Source organism: Meleagris gallopavo, chromosome 7 (genome assembly GCF_000146605.3).
Source record: "Meleagris gallopavo isolate NT-WF06-2002-E0010 breed Aviagen turkey brand Nicholas breeding stock chromosome 7, Turkey_5.1, whole genome shotgun sequence".
Taxonomy (NCBI): domain Eukaryota; kingdom Metazoa; phylum Chordata; class Aves; order Galliformes; family Phasianidae; genus Meleagris; species Meleagris gallopavo.
In genome coordinates this window covers 31,802,629-31,811,772 of record NC_015017.2, presented here as the reverse complement: position 1 = coordinate 31,811,772, position 9,144 = coordinate 31,802,629, and positions in this window count along the sequence as shown.

Genomic DNA, 9,144 nt, shown 5'->3' with positions numbered 1-9,144 from the left:
TAATTATTTCACACCTCTCTGAAAACAGTAACTTAAGTTGTGGAAACCACACCTATTGAAAATAAAAAGAAAATTCTCCACCTTAAAATGGACGTTAAATCACAGAGGAAAAAATGGAAATGCCCACATCACTAATATGCACATAGCAGTTGGGAAATCAATTAATACAGGCTCAATTATAGTATTTTGTTGTCAGAGTTTTAAAGCTTGAGGGAAAATTAAATAAAAAAAAATTCTTGGCTACAGCTTGGCATACGCAGGTCTTAACCTAGAAACAATCTGTTTTATAATTATTTCTGAAAATTGCTTCAGCCCATTTTATGTTCTTTGATTGCCTACAAAGTGTGAAAAAAGAAAAAAAAAAGCCTATTTTTGACTCAAGGCTCTCAAGACATTTTGGTTCTTGGTGAGCAAATAACCCAGTTTGAGCCCAATATTTCCATGACAAACTCTGGAGCACCATGCTGGCTTTCACACAGAGCCCAGCCACGCAAAGAATGCTCACAGAAGCAAGGAAGGCTTCACTGCTTGGGTCATGCATGGGCTTGAACACTGAGAAAGGCAGAACATGACTGAGGCTTACCAAGACGCAGTCACACATTTCCCCATGTACATATTTACATCCGAAAAACGCAATCACTAACTTACAAAAACTCCTAAAAATGCAGAATACGGTGAGAAACCTCACTGATGCACAGACACGAGAAATTAAGGACTCAAAAAAGGAAAATGATTGCAAGAGAGAGCCAATCCTTCCTATTTTTTTCCTCCAGTTTTAAAAATGAAGTACCTAATGATCCCATTGGAGCTTCATGTCCAACAGGACCAGCACTGCCAGCTGCCTTTGAAACAGACAATACAGTAGGAAAGGCATTACAGCTAAGATGTGATGACAGAAGGACTGGCACAATAGAAAGGTACTAAAAAGGAAGAGAAGAAGATTGCTCACCAGTATCAGAAGATTCCAGGTCTACAGAGGAAAGCTTTACCAAGCAGGAATCTCCAGAAAGAGAGCCATCCCCAGGAGCAGTCAGCCCTTAAATGAGGTCTAAGAGAGGTGCAGCCAGGCTGCACCCCTTCCAGTCACACACATCAATTGCCTTCACCTGTGCTCCCAGAGCTGACCGGGTCATTTCCCCAGGTGCTCAATCAGTGCTTCAGGCCAGGACTCAGCAGTTCCCCTACAGATGTACTGGGGTAGTGTGCACAGTTGGGTATTTCCTCATGTGGGAGTTTATTTCTTTAAAGTATAATAATAATAAAAATAGGCTCCAAAAGGGAGCAGCTTCTCTTCCCAAGCCACTTGGTGTGTTTTTTTTTAATTATTATTATTTTAATTTTCTTTCTCCCACTCCCTCTTTTAAATGCTTGCTTCAAACCTCCCCAGCCCATTTGTGTTGACCCAAAGGCAGTTTCAGTCCGTTCTCGATAATCCAGGCTCAGACATTTGGTCCCAGCAAGCTCATTTCATCAGTAATACTTTAAATAATAATAATAATAATAATAATTAAAAACCCAAGATTTTGTTCCTCTTTTCTCGTAGTTCATTGATAAAGAACATGACAGTAAGGTTGAAGAATCCTGCTGGTTAAAGGTATCATCCTTCGCTGCTCATATGGTCTGGGCTCTTACTTGTCAATTAGATTAATCCAAACCATTTTAGAACAATAAATATAAGTACAGATGGAATATAAGCATATTGAAGATTACTGTTTTTGACGGCTGTTGTTTATTAAATCAAAAATAATGTTGCAATGAGGATTTTGTTGATATTTCAAATGGAAAGGAAGAGTAAATAGGAATTAGATACTGCTTCAGAAAGAAAAACCAACAACCCTCCAAAACAGCCCATGTAATAAGACACTGATTTTTACTTAAAATGCCACCTATGAGCTACCTTTAGAAATGGGATATGGCATCTATTAACTCAAAACACTAGACTAGGTATGTTGAAATCCATAAAATTTCCAATTACTGCTTCAGAATTTATTGTGCACATATGGAAAATAATACTTGTAAAAGAGAAAGGGGTTTGTGCCTGGTGCTGTCAATACTGTGAAGGATGGGGTGATTATAAAGCAAATTAACAATACTTTTAAATGTGCATTCACTTATCTTTCCAATTAAATCCTTGTTAAACAACTGCACAGACAGTAATGGTGCTTCTGCAAAGCACTGATCAAGACAGTTTTATTGTAATTTTTACTCTGTAACAATTAATCAAATAGGCATTTTCTTTATTATTAAATTATTTAGTTAATAAATATTCACAATCAATTCACATATTTGTGGTTTACATTTTACTTCTAATTTTTCTTTGGCTGAATTATAGTCTAGGGTAATTTTTATAGGGGGAAAAAGAAAAAAACCAGCAGAATTATTTAGTTTTGTCCAAATGTTATTTGTTAACTCAAGGTGATGTCAGAGAGGAGTACAGTCACCTTTTTCCCCCTCCGTGTAGGCACAAATTCAGATACCTTCAGCTATCCTTTCACATATTCCCTACAAGACGTGCCTGTCCTCAATAACAATCTCTAGGTTCTGTACAAATATATATGTTTTTACCCCTTTGGTACATAAGTACAGTAAGCGAGCAGTAAGAACGTGGTAATTGACCTTTGGATGGCACGCAGTGTTTTGCAGTTAACACATAAGGTATTGCAAATGAAATAACAGGATTCAAAGGTCATCTGTACTGCAAATACCAAGCATTTTGCAAACAGAGCACAGGATATAAAGACAATTAGGAACTCTCTTGTATTATGTATGAACCAACACTTGCTGAATGAACCAATAAGTATTGAAATTTGTATTTCTATGGTTAGTTTCCCTGAACATATATGCATTAGGATAGAATCTTAGTGTTTCAGCAACATCTTATGAACCCTTTATAGCTTCATTTTTTTTCAGTTAATTTAGTACTCATGAAAATTGCTTGTTTGACAGTCCTAGAAATTGAGTACCTTCCCAGCCACCCAGCAGACTGGTGCAGGAGGCAGACAGAGCCAAGGCCATTCTGTGATTTCCTCTCTCACAGAGGGTCTCAGAGCTTCAAACAAAGAGGGCAATGAAGGACGTGCTGGGACAGAGATGAGGAACAGGATAGGAAGGTCTTAGCCCATTATATCACCATGTGCAGCAGTATGACAGCACAGAACAGACCTGGGAGCACACCACAGCTTCACACTCTTCCATTCTGACACCCTTAGAAATTTGGTACCTTGTTTTTTTCCTGCTTTCCTCAAGCACTTTCTGTATCCCTGTTAGCCTTCCTAAGCAGCTCGCAAGTTCTCTTTTTGGAATGCATCTGCCACCTGGCTCCACATTCATACTGTGCTGCTGCCCTGATTACAGGCTTGCTCCCCAGGGACTTAATGAGCCTTAACAGCCCTGAGTAGCCCCACCTGGGCCCAGAGCCTATCTCAGCCCCATACTTTAGGCCAAAACAATTGATAAGGTCAGTGGCATCATTCTGCCCTGGAAACGTCACCATATTCTGCATGGCTTAGCAGATCTATGGGCGGTACCTTATTCATTCTCCTACAGGTGTGAAAAAGATGAACAGCCTTATAAACATCCGTGATGTTTACGGCACTTCACTAAAAAATCATCAAAAGTCTTCCAGATTTTACGTTAAATTCCCAAGTAATTGCTAAGCAGTACCATATATACATTTCTAAGGTTGCAGTTATTACGTGTATCAATACGAAAAGCATAAGGATATTTATCTCTGACAATTTAACAGGCCTGTGCCATAGGCTTCCAGCTGGGAATATTAAATGACAGCTAATCTAGTTTTTAAAAACACAGTTCTTTCAGCACTTTGAGACAAAGAAAAGTATGACTGTCTCAATGTCACCAGTGGCCCAAGCAGCTTGTACCGCCTTGATTCACTGATTTGAAAAATGATGACTTAGAGTTTCAAAAGTGCTGAGGGATGTTATAGCCTGGTCCTCTTATGATCAACTGATCTTTTCAGCTCTTAATGGGAAAATAAATCACAGACAAAAGATAATCCTGTTGCACAGAAGCAAAAAAGGTGTGATGTCAAGAGACTTTTATAGAAAAAGAAAACTCCATGAAAGGGAGAAAGTAAATAAGGTAGTTTGTTCTGCTGATGCTCTTGTTGGCAAGGTCAAAGCCCTTTTCGGGAGCAGCGTACCTCAAGAAATGGGAATGAAACAAACTGTATTCAGAGAATTTTAACAGTGAGCAGTAAAGATGTGAGGCATAGTTTTTCTTACAAACCCCTTCCAGCTCTCAAAAAATGTAGGATTTTAAGGCTTCTTTTAGATTTTTACTGTTCTTATTTCTTCTTTAATGATAAAGCTGTCAGTTGCTAGTTTGTTTTCCTTTCATAATCACCAGTTTTCTCTTAGTTCAGTTTTGATACTGCAGATGACATTAACTATATAGAAAAAGGAGCCAAATAAAGCTTTGCTATATTCTAATTAATGACTATTCTAATAAAAAGGACTTTGATATGGCAGTCAGCCTAGAGTCACTTCTATGATCTTTAATTTTCAATATGATACATATTATTTATATCCTATAAACGTAGGTGTAACACAATAGCAGCACAAGCAGGAAGAAGACAGCCCATTAAGTATTTGGCCTGCATAAGAACTGATTGCACAGTCAATCTCCGCAATGTAAACAGGCTTTTTTAGAACATTTGTTTGCATTTATAATTAAATTAGACTTGCACTAAAACGAAGATTCTCTATTGGAATGTTAAGCAGAAAATCTTACAAAAAAATACCGCTTCCCTCATTACTTTTGTGAGTTCATGAAACACTATTTGAAATTAGTGCTGTCCTCTGCATCAGGTGAGCATTGGAGCGTGACACTGGGCTGTGCCACCATTGCCCACATTAAGTAAAACACACTCCCCTCATCTCCCCATGGAGGTACATGTTGCTTCTGAGCAGTATGTAGCTAATCCCCTGGAGGAAAGTTGATTAGATCCCTTCCTCTCTCAGCTCCACATCCCTTTGTTGCCTAACCAACTCTCTGCACCTACAACATGCTACTGCTGCCTGATGGGACTCCCAGGTAATCTGTGGATCTGGTCATTCTGAAATCCATTTAGGGATTAGGGAAGACTGTGAAGTGGGTATATATCTTCCAGTCAGCAGCCTAGAAGTCAGGATAGTATTAGCAGGATGCTAGCACACACATATCTATGTCTATTGAGCCACACCGTGACTTAATGGGCTGTTCCCTGCCTGCAGTTTCCTACCTAGCAGAGAGAAAGGATGCTATTCAAACAAATGAAACCATGGCCTGTGATTTTAAACTCATTCTTTGTGCCTGAATTGTTTCTTGAATGTTCTGATTAACAGCTACTGGATTATTCTTCGGGGGCTGCAGTGCTCAACCCTCTCTTTTCCCCTCATATGGTGGCCCTGAGGAATGCAAATGTGGCATTAAAATTTACAGCGGTGCACCTTTGGCATGTCTGCCTGTCTACCTGAGGAAAGGCTAACTGCAGACCTGGCCACATATTTGTATAGCTGAGATTTTAAAGGACGTGTAAGAGAGCTCGGATGGATAATTTCATTTCCCACTGAAAATCTACTTCATGATGACATAAAATGCATGACTGCCTTGGTTGTATCAACAAAGACTAACAAAAGAAACAATAATTACCACAACAGATAACATGATAAAATAGTGCTCCAGGAGCACTATTTCTCCTTGAATTTTCTTTGGTCACTCAGTAGGTAGATTTATTGCAGTTGCCCAAAGTAGCCTGTGTCAGAGTGGTTTAATGTACCATTAACTTCACCTTTATATATTCATTTCTCACAGTGGTATAAACCAGAAGAAAAAGGTGCCTGGTACTTCTGTACTGCAAAAAGACAGCTTAGGCTTCTGTCTTGCTTTACAGCATCATCCCATCTGTTTTAGGGGAAAATTTGAGCGGTAATGTTAACCTCAAGTACGTTAACCTTTGGATGCCATGAGACATGATAGACAGGACCATTATTTTTATGGCACGTTTTTTTTCCTGAGCAAAGATCCTGGGGAGTGAAAAAGGATAGAAAATCCTGGGTTTGCTTCTCTGTCTCCAAACAAAATACAGTGCACAGTTACTTGGAAGCCAAGGCAGACTGCATTATCGACACACAAATACCCAACAACTATAAATCTAAGGGAACCCAAGTAACGAGTCAAAACCATGAGGCTGAAGATTTATTCAGTCTCACTGAATTTACTGGCATAAATACTGTTTCCTCATAAAGTAGAGTTCACCCGCCAGTTTCAGCCAAAGACAAGACAGCTCTAGAGCACCTTCGTTACAAATGTAAATGCAGGCTTGAAAGTGAAAATCATGAAAATTTGGGGGTCAAAAGGCTTAGTTTACACCTAGTACAAAATTAGTTGAGGAAGTAATTCTCCAGCTGTCACCATCTCCCCACGAGAAAACCCCAAAACACCATCATATATATTGCACCATATTTAGCAGTTCTGGTAAAAGTTTTCAGGGAACAATAAAAGAGTGAAGGAAAGGTAGGAGAAAAAGCTGCAGGAGCTTTGCATGTGTACTTGATTAACTCAATAAGTGCATAAAGTCTTGAATGCAATTTAAGATTTGATTCTTTTCCTAATTTCTGAAAAGCTTCATTTGTTTTTCTCATTAAGTAGGATCAGGAGGTTCACTGTCATCAATGATATTTGCTAAGCTATTAAATGCGAATATGTTTAGTCTTTGCCAAGAGAAGTACACTGTTCAGAGAGATCGATGTATTTGTCATGTATCCTAATTAGCTACCAATAGCAGCTTCCACACCTGTAACATTATTTATTGATCAATTTTAGATTTATTTAGCTACATCTGTGATAGCTGTTCTTTTGTATTTGCAGAAATATGTTCATTACACGTAGAGTCTGGGGCAATGCATTCATTAACTCTAACCATAACACAATGGTTAGTTCTAATTTTGGTTCTTAAGTTCCCCAAACATTCATCTTTTCTCTTCTCCTGGGATTTCCTGGGATCAATTATTTGCCTTATTGAAATCAGAGGTAAATCTTCCACTGACTCTGGCAGAGCTGGGATGCTAGTTTTAGTATTCCCTTTTCAGTTCTTTTCAGCACCTTTTTCTCTTTGTCTGTTTTCCTTTGGATCTCTGTTCTATTTTTGGTTTTATTTAACTTTCAACATCCAAACAATCTGCTATTTTTCCTTTTATTCTTTTTTTTTTCCTCACTTTGATTCTTTGGTTTCTACATATGCTTTGTTTTTGCCACCTTATTTCATTTATCCATTTCCTCTTTTTGTTTCTGTTTGTTTCTCATCTACTGTTTAACCAGTATTTTCTTCTGCTTACCACTCTGTTTTTCCTCTCTCCTAACTGACTGATTCCCTCTGTGCAATGTCTTTCTACCTTCTCTTTTCTCTCTTTTCCAAAACACAACTCATCATTCTATGCCACCAATGTATAGCAGATTCTGAAATTCTGTCATCTGAGACAGTTAAATACTAAACAAAACATTACCAGGGTGGAGGAATCACTTACCCTGATTGACAACAAATCGTAACTTCTGTATTGTTGCCAGATTGCCGCTAACTCTGTATATTCCATCAACTTCTAGACCTGAAAGAGAAACACACATTTCATTTTAAATCATATAAGTATTTTTCTTTGTACGTCTGTCAAGAAGCCAGAAGTGCCCTAACAAGTATGAAGAAGTGCAGAGCAGTGAATGACTGAAAAATAATCCACCTGACAAACACCAAAGTGCCTCCTTGCCTGATTATGACTACAATGAGAAATAAACGCGGTAGATTAGCTTAAGTGAATACAAAATACCTGACTGTAATTATCTTGTAATTCTGTCAGCAGAATACATTCTGCAAAGGTATTTGAGTGTGACGGGAAAGGAAGAGTGGATTAGCTCTTGTGTTCATGGAGAAGGGTTGTTTGGGATACAAACAACAGTGTGTTAGCCCAGCTGAAACGTGGGGTGCTTCTCTTAATGGTGTATATTAACAGGGGAAGCTGCTCCCTCTGAGGCCTGAGTTTTTCAGATGTGAATATCTGAGGCTATGACCTTTCTGAAAATTAAGTGCTGCAATGCCCACTCTGAAATCATGACGTGTGTAAGACTACACACAACTACAGCTTCTCTATTATATTCGTCATAGTAGATCAGATGAGTTTGAAGCTAAAATTAAATATCCCAAATAGTACATGCCCTGGAGTACATTTTTTCATTAATATAGGCCATCCTTTTCAAGGACAACCTGACAGACTTGTTTCTCCCTGCATATCTACTCAAGGTTTATCTTCTAGGTGAAACTAGATGTCATACTCCCCTTTGTGACATATTATCTCCTACAGCAAGCGCTGCTGATATGACTGTTTAAAATAGCACTTCCAGCCCTAGTTGCATAGCTGTAGCATTTTAAAGCATGTGGGAACTGCTCTTCTTTCCTTGGAGAATTAGCTATTGTGCAAACAATGACCGAAATGACTACATGCTTAAGAACTGAAAACACAGAACTGTACGTTGTCACTCTACATTTAAGACTTGCAAGTAAACAAGAAGTTAAGAGAATCTATACCAAGCTCAAGGTTTTTTTAAGGCTACTCATCACTTAGAACAGAAGTTTTAATTAATCTTGGCAAACAATTTCAGAGAAAGCCTTCGTCTCGGAAAACGTTAATTTGTCAAAACAAAATGGTTTCAGGAAATATTTCAGTTCTGACAATGTGTCTAGTGGGAATATTTCCTTTTGCAGTTCAGGGTGAGGAAAAAGGAAAAATGAAAGTATAGGAAAAAGTGAAAAGAAGTCAAAATGTATCTCAGAAGCCCACTTGTAATTATGCTCAAATAGGAGGGAGCTGAGGTTCAAATCATCATTTAAAGACACCTGCAACATGCCTTGGCAAATGACTGCCACAGCTTCAATGGACTTCAGTGCTTGGAGATATTCTTCACTGATTGTGAAGGATTTTAAAAAATAATAGCAATTAAAAATAAAGTGGTGCACTGCGTTTTTTTGGGGGGGGAGGGGGGGAGGGGATGGAGGGGGTTGTTTTGGTTTTGGCTCTCTTTACAAATTAGAAAATTAGAGTTTTTATTTTATGTCTATAATACCAAGTGTCCTCTGAGTTGTTTTTGTTTTGTTTT